General features: G+C 63.0%; 20 non-coding genes across 20 annotated transcripts; all 20 read left to right on the top strand.

Annotated features, from left to right (window-relative positions):
- Positions 1–683: 683 nt before the first annotated feature.
- On the top strand, positions 684–874 carry LOC148645899 (U2 spliceosomal RNA). The gene has a single exon (XR_015928037.1). It is a non-coding gene; the product is annotated as a U2 spliceosomal RNA (small nuclear RNA).
- Positions 875–1,685: 811 nt separating this feature from the next.
- On the top strand, positions 1,686–1,876 carry LOC148645898 (U2 spliceosomal RNA). Its single transcript, XR_015928036.1, has one exon. It is a non-coding gene; the product is annotated as a U2 spliceosomal RNA (small nuclear RNA).
- An 811-nt stretch (positions 1,877–2,687) lies between these two features.
- LOC148645897 (U2 spliceosomal RNA) lies at positions 2,688–2,878 on the top strand. The gene has a single exon (XR_015928035.1). It is a non-coding gene; the product is annotated as a U2 spliceosomal RNA (small nuclear RNA).
- Positions 2,879–3,689: 811 nt separating this feature from the next.
- LOC148645896 (U2 spliceosomal RNA) lies at positions 3,690–3,880 on the top strand. The gene has a single exon (XR_015928034.1). It is a non-coding gene; the product is annotated as a U2 spliceosomal RNA (small nuclear RNA).
- Positions 3,881–4,691: 811 nt separating this feature from the next.
- Positions 4,692–4,882, top strand: LOC148645895 (U2 spliceosomal RNA). The gene has a single exon (XR_015928033.1). It is a non-coding gene; the product is annotated as a U2 spliceosomal RNA (small nuclear RNA).
- Positions 4,883–5,693: 811 nt separating this feature from the next.
- On the top strand, positions 5,694–5,884 carry LOC148645894 (U2 spliceosomal RNA). The gene has a single exon (XR_015928032.1). It is a non-coding gene; the product is annotated as a U2 spliceosomal RNA (small nuclear RNA).
- Positions 5,885–6,695: 811 nt separating this feature from the next.
- On the top strand, positions 6,696–6,886 carry LOC148645893 (U2 spliceosomal RNA). Its single transcript, XR_015928031.1, has one exon. It is a non-coding gene; the product is annotated as a U2 spliceosomal RNA (small nuclear RNA).
- Positions 6,887–7,697: 811 nt separating this feature from the next.
- On the top strand, positions 7,698–7,888 carry LOC148645892 (U2 spliceosomal RNA). The gene has a single exon (XR_015928030.1). It is a non-coding gene; the product is annotated as a U2 spliceosomal RNA (small nuclear RNA).
- An 811-nt stretch (positions 7,889–8,699) lies between these two features.
- LOC148645891 (U2 spliceosomal RNA) lies at positions 8,700–8,890 on the top strand. Its single transcript, XR_015928029.1, has one exon. It is a non-coding gene; the product is annotated as a U2 spliceosomal RNA (small nuclear RNA).
- An 811-nt stretch (positions 8,891–9,701) lies between these two features.
- On the top strand, positions 9,702–9,892 carry LOC148645890 (U2 spliceosomal RNA). The gene has a single exon (XR_015928028.1). It is a non-coding gene; the product is annotated as a U2 spliceosomal RNA (small nuclear RNA).
- An 811-nt stretch (positions 9,893–10,703) lies between these two features.
- Positions 10,704–10,894, top strand: LOC148645889 (U2 spliceosomal RNA). The gene has a single exon (XR_015928027.1). It is a non-coding gene; the product is annotated as a U2 spliceosomal RNA (small nuclear RNA).
- An 811-nt stretch (positions 10,895–11,705) lies between these two features.
- LOC148645888 (U2 spliceosomal RNA) lies at positions 11,706–11,896 on the top strand. The gene has a single exon (XR_015928026.1). It is a non-coding gene; the product is annotated as a U2 spliceosomal RNA (small nuclear RNA).
- Positions 11,897–12,707: 811 nt separating this feature from the next.
- LOC148645887 (U2 spliceosomal RNA) lies at positions 12,708–12,898 on the top strand. The gene has a single exon (XR_015928025.1). It is a non-coding gene; the product is annotated as a U2 spliceosomal RNA (small nuclear RNA).
- An 811-nt stretch (positions 12,899–13,709) lies between these two features.
- On the top strand, positions 13,710–13,900 carry LOC148645886 (U2 spliceosomal RNA). Its single transcript, XR_015928024.1, has one exon. It is a non-coding gene; the product is annotated as a U2 spliceosomal RNA (small nuclear RNA).
- Positions 13,901–14,711: 811 nt separating this feature from the next.
- Positions 14,712–14,902, top strand: LOC148645885 (U2 spliceosomal RNA). The gene has a single exon (XR_015928023.1). It is a non-coding gene; the product is annotated as a U2 spliceosomal RNA (small nuclear RNA).
- An 811-nt stretch (positions 14,903–15,713) lies between these two features.
- Positions 15,714–15,904, top strand: LOC148645884 (U2 spliceosomal RNA). Its single transcript, XR_015928022.1, has one exon. It is a non-coding gene; the product is annotated as a U2 spliceosomal RNA (small nuclear RNA).
- An 811-nt stretch (positions 15,905–16,715) lies between these two features.
- LOC148645883 (U2 spliceosomal RNA) lies at positions 16,716–16,906 on the top strand. The gene has a single exon (XR_015928021.1). It is a non-coding gene; the product is annotated as a U2 spliceosomal RNA (small nuclear RNA).
- Positions 16,907–17,717: 811 nt separating this feature from the next.
- Positions 17,718–17,908, top strand: LOC148645882 (U2 spliceosomal RNA). The gene has a single exon (XR_015928020.1). It is a non-coding gene; the product is annotated as a U2 spliceosomal RNA (small nuclear RNA).
- An 811-nt stretch (positions 17,909–18,719) lies between these two features.
- Positions 18,720–18,910, top strand: LOC148645881 (U2 spliceosomal RNA). The gene has a single exon (XR_015928019.1). It is a non-coding gene; the product is annotated as a U2 spliceosomal RNA (small nuclear RNA).
- An 811-nt stretch (positions 18,911–19,721) lies between these two features.
- On the top strand, positions 19,722–19,912 carry LOC148645880 (U2 spliceosomal RNA). Its single transcript, XR_015928018.1, has one exon. It is a non-coding gene; the product is annotated as a U2 spliceosomal RNA (small nuclear RNA).
- Positions 19,913–20,118: the final 206 nt, after the last annotated feature.

Below are 20,118 nucleotides of genomic sequence, written 5' to 3'. Positions count from 1 at the left end.
GCCCTCTCGGTTCCCGTGCTCCCTCTGTGCGCTTTCCCGCGTCTCGACTCTCTGGGCAAGCAGGCCGGCCCCCTTTTCGGCTCCCGTGCGTTTTCCCTCCAAAAAACTTAGGTTTTTCAGCCTTTTCCCAGGGAGGCAGGCGTGGCTTGCTTGCTTGCTTGCTTGCTTGCTTGCTTGCGTGTGTGTCCGTCCCCGTCCCTGCAGGCGGGCCCCTTTCGACAGCTGGGCGTTTTCCCTCCAAAAAACTTAGTATATCCACCTTTTCTTTCTTTTGTTTCGGCAGGCAGGCGTGTGTGCGCGCGCGTCCCCGTCCCTCCCTCCCTCCCGAGAGAGAGCTGCCCCTTGCCTCTGCCCGCAGGTGCTGGCGCTCGGCTTTCGCTTGCAGCCGGTTGGGCGCAGCTGCTGCCGGTGGGAGGGGCCTAAGCTAAGGAGGCCGGGCGGCTGGCGCCCCCTGCGGCTGCGGTCGTTGTCGGGCCGTTGACAGAAGATCAAAGAGCAGGGCCCCCGCCCGGGACTGGCAGGAAGGCAGGCGGGCAGGCAAGAGAGTGGGGGAGCAGAGTCCCGCGGCAGGCCTCTGGCTGCAGGGAGGCCGGCAGCTGCGCGGGTCCCGGGCTCCAGAGGAGTCGGCCTGCGCCACTGTGCGCCAGCGGAACGCCCGCGCGTCGGTCCGCGCCTTTGTGGGCATCGCTTCTCGGCCTTTTGGCTAAGATCAAGTGTAGTATCTGTTCTTATCAGTTTAATATCTGATACGTCCCCCATCGGGGGACCACATATTAAACGGATTTTTGGAACAGGGAGCTGGATCAGGAGCTTGCTCCGTCCTCTCCACGCATCGGCCCGGTATTGCAGCGCCTCCGGGAGCGGTGCACCACCTTCTCTCAGCGGTGAAAAGACAGACGTAGGTAGGTAGCGAGCGAGCAAGCGAAGTGGACTGGAGCTCCTTCTTCTCGGGTCTCGTCCCTCGTCCCCCATCTGTGTGTCTCTGTGTTCTGTCTCTCTCTCGCCCTCTCGGTTCCCGTGCTCCCTCTGTGCGCTTTCCCGCGTCTCGACTCTCTGGGCAAGCAGGCCGGCCCCCTTTTCGGCTCCCGTGCGTTTTCCCTCCAAAAAACTTAGGTTTTTCAGCCTTTTCCCAGGGAGGCAGGCGTGGCTTGCTTGCTTGCTTGCTTGCTTGCTTGCTTGCGTGTGTGTCCGTCCCCGTCCCTGCAGGCGGGCCCCTTTCGACAGCTGGGCGTTTTCCCTCCAAAAAACTTAGTATATCCACCTTTTCTTTCTTTTGTTTCGGCAGGCAGGCGTGTGTGCGCGCGCGTCCCCGTCCCTCCCTCCCTCCCGAGAGAGAGCTGCCCCTTGCCTCTGCCCGCAGGTGCTGGCGCTCGGCTTTCGCTTGCAGCCGGTTGGGCGCAGCTGCTGCCGGTGGGAGGGGCCTAAGCTAAGGAGGCCGGGCGGCTGGCGCCCCCTGCGGCTGCGGTCGTTGTCGGGCCGTTGACAGAAGATCAAAGAGCAGGGCCCCCGCCCGGGACTGGCAGGAAGGCAGGCGGGCAGGCAAGAGAGTGGGGGAGCAGAGTCCCGCGGCAGGCCTCTGGCTGCAGGGAGGCCGGCAGCTGCGCGGGTCCCGGGCTCCAGAGGAGTCGGCCTGCGCCACTGTGCGCCAGCGGAACGCCCGCGCGTCGGTCCGCGCCTTTGTGGGCATCGCTTCTCGGCCTTTTGGCTAAGATCAAGTGTAGTATCTGTTCTTATCAGTTTAATATCTGATACGTCCCCCATCGGGGGACCACATATTAAACGGATTTTTGGAACAGGGAGCTGGATCAGGAGCTTGCTCCGTCCTCTCCACGCATCGGCCCGGTATTGCAGCGCCTCCGGGAGCGGTGCACCACCTTCTCTCAGCGGTGAAAAGACAGACGTAGGTAGGTAGCGAGCGAGCAAGCGAAGTGGACTGGAGCTCCTTCTTCTCGGGTCTCGTCCCTCGTCCCCCATCTGTGTGTCTCTGTGTTCTGTCTCTCTCTCGCCCTCTCGGTTCCCGTGCTCCCTCTGTGCGCTTTCCCGCGTCTCGACTCTCTGGGCAAGCAGGCCGGCCCCCTTTTCGGCTCCCGTGCGTTTTCCCTCCAAAAAACTTAGGTTTTTCAGCCTTTTCCCAGGGAGGCAGGCGTGGCTTGCTTGCTTGCTTGCTTGCTTGCTTGCTTGCGTGTGTGTCCGTCCCCGTCCCTGCAGGCGGGCCCCTTTCGACAGCTGGGCGTTTTCCCTCCAAAAAACTTAGTATATCCACCTTTTCTTTCTTTTGTTTCGGCAGGCAGGCGTGTGTGCGCGCGCGTCCCCGTCCCTCCCTCCCTCCCGAGAGAGAGCTGCCCCTTGCCTCTGCCCGCAGGTGCTGGCGCTCGGCTTTCGCTTGCAGCCGGTTGGGCGCAGCTGCTGCCGGTGGGAGGGGCCTAAGCTAAGGAGGCCGGGCGGCTGGCGCCCCCTGCGGCTGCGGTCGTTGTCGGGCCGTTGACAGAAGATCAAAGAGCAGGGCCCCCGCCCGGGACTGGCAGGAAGGCAGGCGGGCAGGCAAGAGAGTGGGGGAGCAGAGTCCCGCGGCAGGCCTCTGGCTGCAGGGAGGCCGGCAGCTGCGCGGGTCCCGGGCTCCAGAGGAGTCGGCCTGCGCCACTGTGCGCCAGCGGAACGCCCGCGCGTCGGTCCGCGCCTTTGTGGGCATCGCTTCTCGGCCTTTTGGCTAAGATCAAGTGTAGTATCTGTTCTTATCAGTTTAATATCTGATACGTCCCCCATCGGGGGACCACATATTAAACGGATTTTTGGAACAGGGAGCTGGATCAGGAGCTTGCTCCGTCCTCTCCACGCATCGGCCCGGTATTGCAGCGCCTCCGGGAGCGGTGCACCACCTTCTCTCAGCGGTGAAAAGACAGACGTAGGTAGGTAGCGAGCGAGCAAGCGAAGTGGACTGGAGCTCCTTCTTCTCGGGTCTCGTCCCTCGTCCCCCATCTGTGTGTCTCTGTGTTCTGTCTCTCTCTCGCCCTCTCGGTTCCCGTGCTCCCTCTGTGCGCTTTCCCGCGTCTCGACTCTCTGGGCAAGCAGGCCGGCCCCCTTTTCGGCTCCCGTGCGTTTTCCCTCCAAAAAACTTAGGTTTTTCAGCCTTTTCCCAGGGAGGCAGGCGTGGCTTGCTTGCTTGCTTGCTTGCTTGCTTGCTTGCGTGTGTGTCCGTCCCCGTCCCTGCAGGCGGGCCCCTTTCGACAGCTGGGCGTTTTCCCTCCAAAAAACTTAGTATATCCACCTTTTCTTTCTTTTGTTTCGGCAGGCAGGCGTGTGTGCGCGCGCGTCCCCGTCCCTCCCTCCCTCCCGAGAGAGAGCTGCCCCTTGCCTCTGCCCGCAGGTGCTGGCGCTCGGCTTTCGCTTGCAGCCGGTTGGGCGCAGCTGCTGCCGGTGGGAGGGGCCTAAGCTAAGGAGGCCGGGCGGCTGGCGCCCCCTGCGGCTGCGGTCGTTGTCGGGCCGTTGACAGAAGATCAAAGAGCAGGGCCCCCGCCCGGGACTGGCAGGAAGGCAGGCGGGCAGGCAAGAGAGTGGGGGAGCAGAGTCCCGCGGCAGGCCTCTGGCTGCAGGGAGGCCGGCAGCTGCGCGGGTCCCGGGCTCCAGAGGAGTCGGCCTGCGCCACTGTGCGCCAGCGGAACGCCCGCGCGTCGGTCCGCGCCTTTGTGGGCATCGCTTCTCGGCCTTTTGGCTAAGATCAAGTGTAGTATCTGTTCTTATCAGTTTAATATCTGATACGTCCCCCATCGGGGGACCACATATTAAACGGATTTTTGGAACAGGGAGCTGGATCAGGAGCTTGCTCCGTCCTCTCCACGCATCGGCCCGGTATTGCAGCGCCTCCGGGAGCGGTGCACCACCTTCTCTCAGCGGTGAAAAGACAGACGTAGGTAGGTAGCGAGCGAGCAAGCGAAGTGGACTGGAGCTCCTTCTTCTCGGGTCTCGTCCCTCGTCCCCCATCTGTGTGTCTCTGTGTTCTGTCTCTCTCTCGCCCTCTCGGTTCCCGTGCTCCCTCTGTGCGCTTTCCCGCGTCTCGACTCTCTGGGCAAGCAGGCCGGCCCCCTTTTCGGCTCCCGTGCGTTTTCCCTCCAAAAAACTTAGGTTTTTCAGCCTTTTCCCAGGGAGGCAGGCGTGGCTTGCTTGCTTGCTTGCTTGCTTGCTTGCTTGCGTGTGTGTCCGTCCCCGTCCCTGCAGGCGGGCCCCTTTCGACAGCTGGGCGTTTTCCCTCCAAAAAACTTAGTATATCCACCTTTTCTTTCTTTTGTTTCGGCAGGCAGGCGTGTGTGCGCGCGCGTCCCCGTCCCTCCCTCCCTCCCGAGAGAGAGCTGCCCCTTGCCTCTGCCCGCAGGTGCTGGCGCTCGGCTTTCGCTTGCAGCCGGTTGGGCGCAGCTGCTGCCGGTGGGAGGGGCCTAAGCTAAGGAGGCCGGGCGGCTGGCGCCCCCTGCGGCTGCGGTCGTTGTCGGGCCGTTGACAGAAGATCAAAGAGCAGGGCCCCCGCCCGGGACTGGCAGGAAGGCAGGCGGGCAGGCAAGAGAGTGGGGGAGCAGAGTCCCGCGGCAGGCCTCTGGCTGCAGGGAGGCCGGCAGCTGCGCGGGTCCCGGGCTCCAGAGGAGTCGGCCTGCGCCACTGTGCGCCAGCGGAACGCCCGCGCGTCGGTCCGCGCCTTTGTGGGCATCGCTTCTCGGCCTTTTGGCTAAGATCAAGTGTAGTATCTGTTCTTATCAGTTTAATATCTGATACGTCCCCCATCGGGGGACCACATATTAAACGGATTTTTGGAACAGGGAGCTGGATCAGGAGCTTGCTCCGTCCTCTCCACGCATCGGCCCGGTATTGCAGCGCCTCCGGGAGCGGTGCACCACCTTCTCTCAGCGGTGAAAAGACAGACGTAGGTAGGTAGCGAGCGAGCAAGCGAAGTGGACTGGAGCTCCTTCTTCTCGGGTCTCGTCCCTCGTCCCCCATCTGTGTGTCTCTGTGTTCTGTCTCTCTCTCGCCCTCTCGGTTCCCGTGCTCCCTCTGTGCGCTTTCCCGCGTCTCGACTCTCTGGGCAAGCAGGCCGGCCCCCTTTTCGGCTCCCGTGCGTTTTCCCTCCAAAAAACTTAGGTTTTTCAGCCTTTTCCCAGGGAGGCAGGCGTGGCTTGCTTGCTTGCTTGCTTGCTTGCTTGCTTGCGTGTGTGTCCGTCCCCGTCCCTGCAGGCGGGCCCCTTTCGACAGCTGGGCGTTTTCCCTCCAAAAAACTTAGTATATCCACCTTTTCTTTCTTTTGTTTCGGCAGGCAGGCGTGTGTGCGCGCGCGTCCCCGTCCCTCCCTCCCTCCCGAGAGAGAGCTGCCCCTTGCCTCTGCCCGCAGGTGCTGGCGCTCGGCTTTCGCTTGCAGCCGGTTGGGCGCAGCTGCTGCCGGTGGGAGGGGCCTAAGCTAAGGAGGCCGGGCGGCTGGCGCCCCCTGCGGCTGCGGTCGTTGTCGGGCCGTTGACAGAAGATCAAAGAGCAGGGCCCCCGCCCGGGACTGGCAGGAAGGCAGGCGGGCAGGCAAGAGAGTGGGGGAGCAGAGTCCCGCGGCAGGCCTCTGGCTGCAGGGAGGCCGGCAGCTGCGCGGGTCCCGGGCTCCAGAGGAGTCGGCCTGCGCCACTGTGCGCCAGCGGAACGCCCGCGCGTCGGTCCGCGCCTTTGTGGGCATCGCTTCTCGGCCTTTTGGCTAAGATCAAGTGTAGTATCTGTTCTTATCAGTTTAATATCTGATACGTCCCCCATCGGGGGACCACATATTAAACGGATTTTTGGAACAGGGAGCTGGATCAGGAGCTTGCTCCGTCCTCTCCACGCATCGGCCCGGTATTGCAGCGCCTCCGGGAGCGGTGCACCACCTTCTCTCAGCGGTGAAAAGACAGACGTAGGTAGGTAGCGAGCGAGCAAGCGAAGTGGACTGGAGCTCCTTCTTCTCGGGTCTCGTCCCTCGTCCCCCATCTGTGTGTCTCTGTGTTCTGTCTCTCTCTCGCCCTCTCGGTTCCCGTGCTCCCTCTGTGCGCTTTCCCGCGTCTCGACTCTCTGGGCAAGCAGGCCGGCCCCCTTTTCGGCTCCCGTGCGTTTTCCCTCCAAAAAACTTAGGTTTTTCAGCCTTTTCCCAGGGAGGCAGGCGTGGCTTGCTTGCTTGCTTGCTTGCTTGCTTGCTTGCGTGTGTGTCCGTCCCCGTCCCTGCAGGCGGGCCCCTTTCGACAGCTGGGCGTTTTCCCTCCAAAAAACTTAGTATATCCACCTTTTCTTTCTTTTGTTTCGGCAGGCAGGCGTGTGTGCGCGCGCGTCCCCGTCCCTCCCTCCCTCCCGAGAGAGAGCTGCCCCTTGCCTCTGCCCGCAGGTGCTGGCGCTCGGCTTTCGCTTGCAGCCGGTTGGGCGCAGCTGCTGCCGGTGGGAGGGGCCTAAGCTAAGGAGGCCGGGCGGCTGGCGCCCCCTGCGGCTGCGGTCGTTGTCGGGCCGTTGACAGAAGATCAAAGAGCAGGGCCCCCGCCCGGGACTGGCAGGAAGGCAGGCGGGCAGGCAAGAGAGTGGGGGAGCAGAGTCCCGCGGCAGGCCTCTGGCTGCAGGGAGGCCGGCAGCTGCGCGGGTCCCGGGCTCCAGAGGAGTCGGCCTGCGCCACTGTGCGCCAGCGGAACGCCCGCGCGTCGGTCCGCGCCTTTGTGGGCATCGCTTCTCGGCCTTTTGGCTAAGATCAAGTGTAGTATCTGTTCTTATCAGTTTAATATCTGATACGTCCCCCATCGGGGGACCACATATTAAACGGATTTTTGGAACAGGGAGCTGGATCAGGAGCTTGCTCCGTCCTCTCCACGCATCGGCCCGGTATTGCAGCGCCTCCGGGAGCGGTGCACCACCTTCTCTCAGCGGTGAAAAGACAGACGTAGGTAGGTAGCGAGCGAGCAAGCGAAGTGGACTGGAGCTCCTTCTTCTCGGGTCTCGTCCCTCGTCCCCCATCTGTGTGTCTCTGTGTTCTGTCTCTCTCTCGCCCTCTCGGTTCCCGTGCTCCCTCTGTGCGCTTTCCCGCGTCTCGACTCTCTGGGCAAGCAGGCCGGCCCCCTTTTCGGCTCCCGTGCGTTTTCCCTCCAAAAAACTTAGGTTTTTCAGCCTTTTCCCAGGGAGGCAGGCGTGGCTTGCTTGCTTGCTTGCTTGCTTGCTTGCTTGCGTGTGTGTCCGTCCCCGTCCCTGCAGGCGGGCCCCTTTCGACAGCTGGGCGTTTTCCCTCCAAAAAACTTAGTATATCCACCTTTTCTTTCTTTTGTTTCGGCAGGCAGGCGTGTGTGCGCGCGCGTCCCCGTCCCTCCCTCCCTCCCGAGAGAGAGCTGCCCCTTGCCTCTGCCCGCAGGTGCTGGCGCTCGGCTTTCGCTTGCAGCCGGTTGGGCGCAGCTGCTGCCGGTGGGAGGGGCCTAAGCTAAGGAGGCCGGGCGGCTGGCGCCCCCTGCGGCTGCGGTCGTTGTCGGGCCGTTGACAGAAGATCAAAGAGCAGGGCCCCCGCCCGGGACTGGCAGGAAGGCAGGCGGGCAGGCAAGAGAGTGGGGGAGCAGAGTCCCGCGGCAGGCCTCTGGCTGCAGGGAGGCCGGCAGCTGCGCGGGTCCCGGGCTCCAGAGGAGTCGGCCTGCGCCACTGTGCGCCAGCGGAACGCCCGCGCGTCGGTCCGCGCCTTTGTGGGCATCGCTTCTCGGCCTTTTGGCTAAGATCAAGTGTAGTATCTGTTCTTATCAGTTTAATATCTGATACGTCCCCCATCGGGGGACCACATATTAAACGGATTTTTGGAACAGGGAGCTGGATCAGGAGCTTGCTCCGTCCTCTCCACGCATCGGCCCGGTATTGCAGCGCCTCCGGGAGCGGTGCACCACCTTCTCTCAGCGGTGAAAAGACAGACGTAGGTAGGTAGCGAGCGAGCAAGCGAAGTGGACTGGAGCTCCTTCTTCTCGGGTCTCGTCCCTCGTCCCCCATCTGTGTGTCTCTGTGTTCTGTCTCTCTCTCGCCCTCTCGGTTCCCGTGCTCCCTCTGTGCGCTTTCCCGCGTCTCGACTCTCTGGGCAAGCAGGCCGGCCCCCTTTTCGGCTCCCGTGCGTTTTCCCTCCAAAAAACTTAGGTTTTTCAGCCTTTTCCCAGGGAGGCAGGCGTGGCTTGCTTGCTTGCTTGCTTGCTTGCTTGCTTGCGTGTGTGTCCGTCCCCGTCCCTGCAGGCGGGCCCCTTTCGACAGCTGGGCGTTTTCCCTCCAAAAAACTTAGTATATCCACCTTTTCTTTCTTTTGTTTCGGCAGGCAGGCGTGTGTGCGCGCGCGTCCCCGTCCCTCCCTCCCTCCCGAGAGAGAGCTGCCCCTTGCCTCTGCCCGCAGGTGCTGGCGCTCGGCTTTCGCTTGCAGCCGGTTGGGCGCAGCTGCTGCCGGTGGGAGGGGCCTAAGCTAAGGAGGCCGGGCGGCTGGCGCCCCCTGCGGCTGCGGTCGTTGTCGGGCCGTTGACAGAAGATCAAAGAGCAGGGCCCCCGCCCGGGACTGGCAGGAAGGCAGGCGGGCAGGCAAGAGAGTGGGGGAGCAGAGTCCCGCGGCAGGCCTCTGGCTGCAGGGAGGCCGGCAGCTGCGCGGGTCCCGGGCTCCAGAGGAGTCGGCCTGCGCCACTGTGCGCCAGCGGAACGCCCGCGCGTCGGTCCGCGCCTTTGTGGGCATCGCTTCTCGGCCTTTTGGCTAAGATCAAGTGTAGTATCTGTTCTTATCAGTTTAATATCTGATACGTCCCCCATCGGGGGACCACATATTAAACGGATTTTTGGAACAGGGAGCTGGATCAGGAGCTTGCTCCGTCCTCTCCACGCATCGGCCCGGTATTGCAGCGCCTCCGGGAGCGGTGCACCACCTTCTCTCAGCGGTGAAAAGACAGACGTAGGTAGGTAGCGAGCGAGCAAGCGAAGTGGACTGGAGCTCCTTCTTCTCGGGTCTCGTCCCTCGTCCCCCATCTGTGTGTCTCTGTGTTCTGTCTCTCTCTCGCCCTCTCGGTTCCCGTGCTCCCTCTGTGCGCTTTCCCGCGTCTCGACTCTCTGGGCAAGCAGGCCGGCCCCCTTTTCGGCTCCCGTGCGTTTTCCCTCCAAAAAACTTAGGTTTTTCAGCCTTTTCCCAGGGAGGCAGGCGTGGCTTGCTTGCTTGCTTGCTTGCTTGCTTGCTTGCGTGTGTGTCCGTCCCCGTCCCTGCAGGCGGGCCCCTTTCGACAGCTGGGCGTTTTCCCTCCAAAAAACTTAGTATATCCACCTTTTCTTTCTTTTGTTTCGGCAGGCAGGCGTGTGTGCGCGCGCGTCCCCGTCCCTCCCTCCCTCCCGAGAGAGAGCTGCCCCTTGCCTCTGCCCGCAGGTGCTGGCGCTCGGCTTTCGCTTGCAGCCGGTTGGGCGCAGCTGCTGCCGGTGGGAGGGGCCTAAGCTAAGGAGGCCGGGCGGCTGGCGCCCCCTGCGGCTGCGGTCGTTGTCGGGCCGTTGACAGAAGATCAAAGAGCAGGGCCCCCGCCCGGGACTGGCAGGAAGGCAGGCGGGCAGGCAAGAGAGTGGGGGAGCAGAGTCCCGCGGCAGGCCTCTGGCTGCAGGGAGGCCGGCAGCTGCGCGGGTCCCGGGCTCCAGAGGAGTCGGCCTGCGCCACTGTGCGCCAGCGGAACGCCCGCGCGTCGGTCCGCGCCTTTGTGGGCATCGCTTCTCGGCCTTTTGGCTAAGATCAAGTGTAGTATCTGTTCTTATCAGTTTAATATCTGATACGTCCCCCATCGGGGGACCACATATTAAACGGATTTTTGGAACAGGGAGCTGGATCAGGAGCTTGCTCCGTCCTCTCCACGCATCGGCCCGGTATTGCAGCGCCTCCGGGAGCGGTGCACCACCTTCTCTCAGCGGTGAAAAGACAGACGTAGGTAGGTAGCGAGCGAGCAAGCGAAGTGGACTGGAGCTCCTTCTTCTCGGGTCTCGTCCCTCGTCCCCCATCTGTGTGTCTCTGTGTTCTGTCTCTCTCTCGCCCTCTCGGTTCCCGTGCTCCCTCTGTGCGCTTTCCCGCGTCTCGACTCTCTGGGCAAGCAGGCCGGCCCCCTTTTCGGCTCCCGTGCGTTTTCCCTCCAAAAAACTTAGGTTTTTCAGCCTTTTCCCAGGGAGGCAGGCGTGGCTTGCTTGCTTGCTTGCTTGCTTGCTTGCTTGCGTGTGTGTCCGTCCCCGTCCCTGCAGGCGGGCCCCTTTCGACAGCTGGGCGTTTTCCCTCCAAAAAACTTAGTATATCCACCTTTTCTTTCTTTTGTTTCGGCAGGCAGGCGTGTGTGCGCGCGCGTCCCCGTCCCTCCCTCCCTCCCGAGAGAGAGCTGCCCCTTGCCTCTGCCCGCAGGTGCTGGCGCTCGGCTTTCGCTTGCAGCCGGTTGGGCGCAGCTGCTGCCGGTGGGAGGGGCCTAAGCTAAGGAGGCCGGGCGGCTGGCGCCCCCTGCGGCTGCGGTCGTTGTCGGGCCGTTGACAGAAGATCAAAGAGCAGGGCCCCCGCCCGGGACTGGCAGGAAGGCAGGCGGGCAGGCAAGAGAGTGGGGGAGCAGAGTCCCGCGGCAGGCCTCTGGCTGCAGGGAGGCCGGCAGCTGCGCGGGTCCCGGGCTCCAGAGGAGTCGGCCTGCGCCACTGTGCGCCAGCGGAACGCCCGCGCGTCGGTCCGCGCCTTTGTGGGCATCGCTTCTCGGCCTTTTGGCTAAGATCAAGTGTAGTATCTGTTCTTATCAGTTTAATATCTGATACGTCCCCCATCGGGGGACCACATATTAAACGGATTTTTGGAACAGGGAGCTGGATCAGGAGCTTGCTCCGTCCTCTCCACGCATCGGCCCGGTATTGCAGCGCCTCCGGGAGCGGTGCACCACCTTCTCTCAGCGGTGAAAAGACAGACGTAGGTAGGTAGCGAGCGAGCAAGCGAAGTGGACTGGAGCTCCTTCTTCTCGGGTCTCGTCCCTCGTCCCCCATCTGTGTGTCTCTGTGTTCTGTCTCTCTCTCGCCCTCTCGGTTCCCGTGCTCCCTCTGTGCGCTTTCCCGCGTCTCGACTCTCTGGGCAAGCAGGCCGGCCCCCTTTTCGGCTCCCGTGCGTTTTCCCTCCAAAAAACTTAGGTTTTTCAGCCTTTTCCCAGGGAGGCAGGCGTGGCTTGCTTGCTTGCTTGCTTGCTTGCTTGCTTGCGTGTGTGTCCGTCCCCGTCCCTGCAGGCGGGCCCCTTTCGACAGCTGGGCGTTTTCCCTCCAAAAAACTTAGTATATCCACCTTTTCTTTCTTTTGTTTCGGCAGGCAGGCGTGTGTGCGCGCGCGTCCCCGTCCCTCCCTCCCTCCCGAGAGAGAGCTGCCCCTTGCCTCTGCCCGCAGGTGCTGGCGCTCGGCTTTCGCTTGCAGCCGGTTGGGCGCAGCTGCTGCCGGTGGGAGGGGCCTAAGCTAAGGAGGCCGGGCGGCTGGCGCCCCCTGCGGCTGCGGTCGTTGTCGGGCCGTTGACAGAAGATCAAAGAGCAGGGCCCCCGCCCGGGACTGGCAGGAAGGCAGGCGGGCAGGCAAGAGAGTGGGGGAGCAGAGTCCCGCGGCAGGCCTCTGGCTGCAGGGAGGCCGGCAGCTGCGCGGGTCCCGGGCTCCAGAGGAGTCGGCCTGCGCCACTGTGCGCCAGCGGAACGCCCGCGCGTCGGTCCGCGCCTTTGTGGGCATCGCTTCTCGGCCTTTTGGCTAAGATCAAGTGTAGTATCTGTTCTTATCAGTTTAATATCTGATACGTCCCCCATCGGGGGACCACATATTAAACGGATTTTTGGAACAGGGAGCTGGATCAGGAGCTTGCTCCGTCCTCTCCACGCATCGGCCCGGTATTGCAGCGCCTCCGGGAGCGGTGCACCACCTTCTCTCAGCGGTGAAAAGACAGACGTAGGTAGGTAGCGAGCGAGCAAGCGAAGTGGACTGGAGCTCCTTCTTCTCGGGTCTCGTCCCTCGTCCCCCATCTGTGTGTCTCTGTGTTCTGTCTCTCTCTCGCCCTCTCGGTTCCCGTGCTCCCTCTGTGCGCTTTCCCGCGTCTCGACTCTCTGGGCAAGCAGGCCGGCCCCCTTTTCGGCTCCCGTGCGTTTTCCCTCCAAAAAACTTAGGTTTTTCAGCCTTTTCCCAGGGAGGCAGGCGTGGCTTGCTTGCTTGCTTGCTTGCTTGCTTGCTTGCGTGTGTGTCCGTCCCCGTCCCTGCAGGCGGGCCCCTTTCGACAGCTGGGCGTTTTCCCTCCAAAAAACTTAGTATATCCACCTTTTCTTTCTTTTGTTTCGGCAGGCAGGCGTGTGTGCGCGCGCGTCCCCGTCCCTCCCTCCCTCCCGAGAGAGAGCTGCCCCTTGCCTCTGCCCGCAGGTGCTGGCGCTCGGCTTTCGCTTGCAGCCGGTTGGGCGCAGCTGCTGCCGGTGGGAGGGGCCTAAGCTAAGGAGGCCGGGCGGCTGGCGCCCCCTGCGGCTGCGGTCGTTGTCGGGCCGTTGACAGAAGATCAAAGAGCAGGGCCCCCGCCCGGGACTGGCAGGAAGGCAGGCGGGCAGGCAAGAGAGTGGGGGAGCAGAGTCCCGCGGCAGGCCTCTGGCTGCAGGGAGGCCGGCAGCTGCGCGGGTCCCGGGCTCCAGAGGAGTCGGCCTGCGCCACTGTGCGCCAGCGGAACGCCCGCGCGTCGGTCCGCGCCTTTGTGGGCATCGCTTCTCGGCCTTTTGGCTAAGATCAAGTGTAGTATCTGTTCTTATCAGTTTAATATCTGATACGTCCCCCATCGGGGGACCACATATTAAACGGATTTTTGGAACAGGGAGCTGGATCAGGAGCTTGCTCCGTCCTCTCCACGCATCGGCCCGGTATTGCAGCGCCTCCGGGAGCGGTGCACCACCTTCTCTCAGCGGTGAAAAGACAGACGTAGGTAGGTAGCGAGCGAGCAAGCGAAGTGGACTGGAGCTCCTTCTTCTCGGGTCTCGTCCCTCGTCCCCCATCTGTGTGTCTCTGTGTTCTGTCTCTCTCTCGCCCTCTCGGTTCCCGTGCTCCCTCTGTGCGCTTTCCCGCGTCTCGACTCTCTGGGCAAGCAGGCCGGCCCCCTTTTCGGCTCCCGTGCGTTTTCCCTCCAAAAAACTTAGGTTTTTCAGCCTTTTCCCAGGGAGGCAGGCGTGGCTTGCTTGCTTGCTTGCTTGCTTGCTTGCTTGCGTGTGTGTCCGTCCCCGTCCCTGCAGGCGGGCCCCTTTCGACAGCTGGGCGTTTTCCCTCCAAAAAACTTAGTATATCCACCTTTTCTTTCTTTTGTTTCGGCAGGCAGGCGTGTGTGCGCGCGCGTCCCCGTCCCTCCCTCCCTCCCGAGAGAGAGCTGCCCCTTGCCTCTGCCCGCAGGTGCTGGCGCTCGGCTTTCGCTTGCAGCCGGTTGGGCGCAGCTGCTGCCGGTGGGAGGGGCCTAAGCTAAGGAGGCCGGGCGGCTGGCGCCCCCTGCGGCTGCGGTCGTTGTCGGGCCGTTGACAGAAGATCAAAGAGCAGGGCCCCCGCCCGGGACTGGCAGGAAGGCAGGCGGGCAGGCAAGAGAGTGGGGGAGCAGAGTCCCGCGGCAGGCCTCTGGCTGCAGGGAGGCCGGCAGCTGCGCGGGTCCCGGGCTCCAGAGGAGTCGGCCTGCGCCACTGTGCGCCAGCGGAACGCCCGCGCGTCGGTCCGCGCCTTTGTGGGCATCGCTTCTCGGCCTTTTGGCTAAGATCAAGTGTAGTATCTGTTCTTATCAGTTTAATATCTGATACGTCCCCCATCGGGGGACCACATATTAAACGGATTTTTGGAACAGGGAGCTGGATCAGGAGCTTGCTCCGTCCTCTCCACGCATCGGCCCGGTATTGCAGCGCCTCCGGGAGCGGTGCACCACCTTCTCTCAGCGGTGAAAAGACAGACGTAGGTAGGTAGCGAGCGAGCAAGCGAAGTGGACTGGAGCTCCTTCTTCTCGGGTCTCGTCCCTCGTCCCCCATCTGTGTGTCTCTGTGTTCTGTCTCTCTCTCGCCCTCTCGGTTCCCGTGCTCCCTCTGTGCGCTTTCCCGCGTCTCGACTCTCTGGGCAAGCAGGCCGGCCCCCTTTTCGGCTCCCGTGCGTTTTCCCTCCAAAAAACTTAGGTTTTTCAGCCTTTTCCCAGGGAGGCAGGCGTGGCTTGCTTGCTTGCTTGCTTGCTTGCTTGCTTGCGTGTGTGTCCGTCCCCGTCCCTGCAGGCGGGCCCCTTTCGACAGCTGGGCGTTTTCCCTCCAAAAAACTTAGTATATCCACCTTTTCTTTCTTTTGTTTCGGCAGGCAGGCGTGTGTGCGCGCGCGTCCCCGTCCCTCCCTCCCTCCCGAGAGAGAGCTGCCCCTTGCCTCTGCCCGCAGGTGCTGGCGCTCGGCTTTCGCTTGCAGCCGGTTGGGCGCAGCTGCTGCCGGTGGGAGGGGCCTAAGCTAAGGAGGCCGGGCGGCTGGCGCCCCCTGCGGCTGCGGTCGTTGTCGGGCCGTTGACAGAAGATCAAAGAGCAGGGCCCCCGCCCGGGACTGGCAGGAAGGCAGGCGGGCAGGCAAGAGAGTGGGGGAGCAGAGTCCCGCGGCAGGCCTCTGGCTGCAGGGAGGCCGGCAGCTGCGCGGGTCCCGGGCTCCAGAGGAGTCGGCCTGCGCCACTGTGCGCCAGCGGAACGCCCGCGCGTCGGTCCGCGCCTTTGTGGGCATCGCTTCTCGGCCTTTTGGCTAAGATCAAGTGTAGTATCTGTTCTTATCAGTTTAATATCTGATACGTCCCCCATCGGGGGACCACATATTAAACGGATTTTTGGAACAGGGAGCTGGATCAGGAGCTTGCTCCGTCCTCTCCACGCATCGGCCCGGTATTGCAGCGCCTCCGGGAGCGGTGCACCACCTTCTCTCAGCGGTGAAAAGACAGACGTAGGTAGGTAGCGAGCGAGCAAGCGAAGTGGACTGGAGCTCCTTCTTCTCGGGTCTCGTCCCTCGTCCCCCATCTGTGTGTCTCTGTGTTCTGTCTCTCTCTCGCCCTCTCGGTTCCCGTGCTCCCTCTGTGCGCTTTCCCGCGTCTCGACTCTCTGGGCAAGCAGGCCGGCCCCCTTTTCGGCTCCCGTGCGTTTTCCCTCCAAAAAACTTAGGTTTTTCAGCCTTTTCCCAGGGAGGCAGGCGTGGCTTGCTTGCTTGCTTGCTTGCTTGCTTGCTTGCGTGTGTGTCCGTCCCCGTCCCTGCAGGCGGGCCCCTTTCGACAGCTGGGCGTTTTCCCTCCAAAAAACTTAGTATATCCACCTTTTCTTTCTTTTGTTTCGGCAGGCAGGCGTGTGTGCGCGCGCGTCCCCGTCCCTCCCTCCCTCCCGAGAGAGAGCTGCCCCTTGCCTCTGCCCGCAGGTGCTGGCGCTCGGCTTTCGCTTGCAGCCGGTTGGGCGCAGCTGCTGCCGGTGGGAGGGGCCTAAGCTAAGGAGGCCGGGCGGCTGGCGCCCCCTGCGGCTGCGGTCGTTGTCGGGCCGTTGACAGAAGATCAAAGAGCAGGGCCCCCGCCCGGGACTGGCAGGAAGGCAGGCGGGCAGGCAAGAGAGTGGGGGAGCAGAGTCCCGCGGCAGGCCTCTGGCTGCAGGGAGGCCGGCAGCTGCGCGGGTCCCGGGCTCCAGAGGAGTCGGCCTGCGCCACTGTGCGCCAGCGGAACGCCCGCGCGTCGGTCCGCGCCTTTGTGGGCATCGCTTCTCGGCCTTTTGGCTAAGATCAAGTGTAGTATCTGTTCTTATCAGTTTAATATCTGATACGTCCCCCATCGGGGGACCACATATTAAACGGATTTTTGGAACAGGGAGCTGGATCAGGAGCTTGCTCCGTCCTCTCCACGCATCGGCCCGGTATTGCAGCGCCTCCGGGAGCGGTGCACCACCTTCTCTCAGCGGTGAAAAGACAGACGTAGGTAGGTAGCGAGCGAGCAAGCGAAGTGGACTGGAGCTCCTTCTTCTCGGGTCTCGTCCCTCGTCCCCCATCTGTGTGTCTCTGTGTTCTGTCTCTCTCTCGCCCTCTCGGTTCCCGTGCTCCCTCTGTGCGCTTTCCCGCGTCTCGACTCTCTGGGCAAGCAGGCCGGCCCCCTTTTCGGCTCCCGTGCGTTTTCCCTCCAAAAAACTTAGGTTTTTCAGCCTTTTCCCAGGGAGGCAGGCGTGGCTTGCTTGCTTGCTTGCTTGCTTGCTTGCTTGCGTGTGTGTCCGTCCCCGTCCCTGCAGGCGGGCCCCTTTCGACAGCTGGGCGTTTTCCCTCCAAAAAACTTAGTATATCCACCTTTTCTTTCTTTTGTTTCGGCAGGCAGGCGTGTGTGCGCGCGCGTCCCCGTCCCTCCCTCCCTCCCGAGAGAGAGCTGCCCCTTGCCTCTGCCCGCAGGTGCTGGCGCTCGGCTTTCGCTTGCAGCCGGTTGGGCGCAGCTGCTGCCGGTGGGAGGGGCCTAAGCTAAGGAGGCCGGGCGGCTGGCGCCCCCTGCGGCTGCGGTCGTTGTCGGGCCGTTGACAGAAGATCAAAGAGCAGGGCCCCCGCCCGGGACTGGCAGGAAGGCAGGCGGGCAGGCAAGAGAGTGGGGGAGCAGAGTCCCGCGGCAGGCCTCTGGCTGCAGGGAGGCCGGCAGCTGCGCGGGTCCCGGGCTCCAGAGGAGTCGGCCTGCGCCACTGTGCGCCAGCGGAACGCCCGCGCGTCGGTCCGCGCCTTTGTGGGCATCGCTTCTCGGCCTTTTGGCTAAGATCAAGTGTAGTATCTGTTCTTATCAGTTTAATATCTGATACGTCCCCCATCGGGGGACCACATATTAAACGGATTTTTGGAACAGGGAGCTGGATCAGGAGCTTGCTCCGTCCTCTCCACGCATCGGCCCGGTATTGCAGCGCCTCCGGGAGCGGTGCACCACCTTCTCTCAGCGGTGAAAAGACAGACGTAGGTAGGTAGCGAGCGAGCAAGCGAAGTGGACTGGAGCTCCTTCTTCTCGGGTCTCGTCCCTCGTCCCCCATCTGTGTGTCTCTGTGTTCTGTCTCTCTCTCGCCCTCTCGGTTCCCGTGCTCCCTCTGTGCGCTTTCCCGCGTCTCGACTCTCTGGGCAAGCAGGCCGGCCCCCTTTTCGGCTCCCGTGCGTTTTCCCTCCAAAAAACTTAGGTTTTTCAGCCTTTTCCCAGGGAGGCAGGCGTGGCTTGCTTGCTTGCTTGCTTGCTTGCTTGCTTGCGTGTGTGTCCGTCCCCGTCCCTGCAGGCGGGCCCCTTTCGACAGCTGGGCGTTTTCCCTCCAAAAAACTTAGTATATCCACCTTTTCTTTCTTTTGTTTCGGCAGGCAGGCGTGTGTGCGCGCGCGTCCCCGTCCCTCCCTCCCTCCCGAGAGAGAGCTGCCCCTTGCCTCTGCCCGCAGGTGCTGGCGCTCGGCTTTCGCTTGCAGCCGGTTGGGCGCAGCTGCTGCCGGTGGGAGGGGCCTAAGCTAAGGAGGCCGGGCGGCTGGCGCCCCCTGCGGCTGCGGTCGTTGTCGGGCCGTTGACAGAAGATCAAAGAGCAGGGCCCCCGCCCGGGACTGGCAGGAAGGCAGGCGGGCAGGCAAGAGAGTGGGGGAGCAGAGTCCCGCGGCAGGCCTCTGGCTGCAGGGAGGCCGGCAGCTGCGCGGGTCCCGGGCTCCAGAGGAGTCGGCCTGCGCCACTGTGCGCCAGCGGAACGCCCGCGCGTCGGTCCGCGCCTTTGTGGGCATCGCTTCTCGGCCTTTTGGCTAAGATCAAGTGTAGTATCTGTTCTTATCAGTTTAATATCTGATACGTCCCCCATCGGGGGACCACATATTAAACGGATTTTTGGAACAGGGAGCTGGATCAGGAGCTTGCTCCGTCCTCTCCACGCATCGGCCCGGTATTGCAGCGCCTCCGGGAGCGGTGCACCACCTTCTCTCAGCGGTGAAAAGACAGACGTAGGTAGGTAGCGAGCGAGCAAGCGAAGTGGACTGGAGCTCCTTCTTCTCGGGTCTCGTCCCTCGTCCCCCATCTGTGTGTCTCTGTGTTCTGTCTCTCTCTCGCCCTCTCGGTTCCCGTGCTCCCTCTGTGCGCTTTCCCGCGTCTCGACTCTCTGGGCAAGCAGGCCGGCCCCCTTTTCGGCTCCCGTGCGTTTTCCCTCCAAAAAACTTAGGTTTTTCAGCCTTTTCCCAGGGAGGCAGGCGTGGCTTGCTTGCTTGCTTGCTTGCTTGCTTGCTTGCGTGTGTGTCCGTCCCCGTCCCTGCAGGCGGGCCCCTTTCGACAGCTGGGCGTTTTCCCTCCAAAAAACTTAGTATATCCACCTTTTCTTTCTTTTGTTTCGGCAGGCAGGCGTGTGTGCGCGCGCGTCCCCGTCCCTCCCTCCCTCCCGAGAGAGAGCTGCCCCTTGCCTCTGCCCGCAGGTGCTGGCGCTCGGCTTTCGCTTGCAGCCGGTTGGGCGCAGCTGCTGCCGGTGGGAGGGGCCTAAGCTAAGGAGGCCGGGCGGCTGGCGCCCCCTGCGGCTGCGGTCGTTGTCGGGCCGTTGACAGAAGATCAAAGAGCAGGGCCCCCGCCCGGGACTGGCAGGAAGGCAGGCGGGCAGGCAAGAGAGTGGGGGAGCAGAGTCCCGCGGCAGGCCTCTGGCTGCAGGGAGGCCGGCAGCTGCGCGGGTCCCGGGCTCCAGAGGAGTCGGCCTGCGCCACTGTGCGCCAGCGGAACGCCCGCGCGTCGGTCCGCGCCTTTGTGGGCATCGCTTCTCGGCCTTTTGGCTAAGATCAAGTGTAGTATCTGTTCTTATCAGTTTAATATCTGATACGTCCCCCATCGGGGGACCACATATTAAACGGATTTTTGGAACAGGGAGCTGGATCAGGAGCTTGCTCCGTCCTCTCCACGCATCGGCCCGGTATTGCAGCGCCTCCGGGAGCGGTGCACCACCTTCTCTCAGCGGTGAAAAGACAGACGTAGGTAGGTAGCGAGCGAGCAAGCGAAGTGGACTGGAGCTCCTTCTTCTCGGGTCTCGTCCCTCGTCCCCCATCTGTGTGTCTCTGTGTTCTGTCTCTCTCTCGCCCTCTCGGTTCCCGTGCTCCCTCTGTGCGCTTTCCCGCGTCTCGACTCTCTGGGCAAGCAGGCCGGCCCCCTTTTCGGCTCCCGTGCGTTTTCCCTCCAAAAAACTTAGGTTTTTCAGCCTTTTCCCAGGGAGGCAGGCGTGGCTTGCTTGCTTGCTTGCTTGCTTGCTTGCTTGCGTGTGTGTCCGTCCCCGTCCCTGCAGGCGGGCCCCTTTCGACAGCTGGGCGTTTTCCCTCCAAAAAACTTAGTATATCCACCTTTTCTTTCTTTTGTTTCGGCAGGCAGGCGTGTGTGCGCGCGCGTCCCCGTCCCTCCCTCCCTCCCGAGAGAGAGCTGCCCCTTGCCTCTGCCCGCAGGTGCTGGCGCTCGGCTTTCGCTTGCAGCCGGTTGGGCGCAGCTGCTGCCGGTGGGAGGGGCCTAAGCTAAGGAGGCCGGGCGGCTGGCGCCCCCTGCGGCTGCGGTCGTTGTCGGGCCGTTGACAGAAGATCAAAGAGCAGGGCCCCCGCCCGGGACTGGCAGGAAGGCAGGCGGGCAGGCAAGAGAGTGGGGGAGCAGAGTCCCGCGGCAGGCCTCTGGCTGCAGGGAGGCCGGCAGCTGCGCGGGTCCCGGGCTCCAGAGGAGTCGGCCTGCGCCACTGTGCGCCAGCGGAACGCCCGCGCGTCGGTCCGCGCCTTTGTGGGCATCGCTTCTCGGCCTTTTGGCTAAGATCAAGTGTAGTATCTGTTCTTATCAGTTTAATATCTGATACGTCCCCCATCGGGGGACCACATATTAAACGGATTTTTGGAACAGGGAGCTGGATCAGGAGCTTGCTCCGTCCTCTCCACGCATCGGCCCGGTATTGCAGCGCCTCCGGGAGCGGTGCACCACCTTCTCTCAGCGGTGAAAAGACAGACGTAGGTAGGTAGCGAGCGAGCAAGCGAAGTGGACTGGAGCTCCTTCTTCTCGGGTCTCGTCCCTCGTCCCCCATCTGTGTGTCTCTGTGTTCTGTCTCTCTCTCGCCCTCTCGGTTCCCGTGCTCCCTCTGTGCGCTTTCCCGCGTCTCGACTCTCTGGGCAAGCAGGCCGGCCCCCTTTTC

This window comes from Lepisosteus platostomus, chromosome 17 (assembly GCF_059453375.1).
Source record: "Lepisosteus platostomus isolate fLepPlt1 chromosome 17, fLepPlt1.hap1, whole genome shotgun sequence".
Classification (NCBI taxonomy): Eukaryota; Metazoa; Chordata; class Actinopteri; order Semionotiformes; family Lepisosteidae; genus Lepisosteus; species Lepisosteus platostomus.
The sequence above is the reverse complement of the archived record's forward strand: the minus strand, read 5'-3'. Positions and strand labels throughout refer to the sequence as shown.